Raw genomic sequence first — 216 nt, 5'->3', positions numbered from 1 at the left:
ATAAAGGAATTGGGAAACGGGAACATGCTACTACCGTAGCGGAGTTTGGGGTTAACATATCTTAAAAGTTTTTTTTTAAATCAATTTACAAAAGCATCAATGTATGGATTGAAACACATTTGATCATCCAATCAAGCCACCTTTGACTTTATAAATTGAAAAGACATCTAGTAACCCGCTTATCACCTGCATTCGTAGACAGCGAACAGGAAATAC

The sequence above is a fragment of the Aedes albopictus genome, chromosome 2 (assembly GCF_035046485.1).
Source record: "Aedes albopictus strain Foshan chromosome 2, AalbF5, whole genome shotgun sequence".
In the NCBI taxonomy this organism is placed as follows: domain Eukaryota; kingdom Metazoa; phylum Arthropoda; class Insecta; order Diptera; family Culicidae; genus Aedes; species Aedes albopictus.
This window is presented reverse-complemented; position numbering follows the sequence as displayed.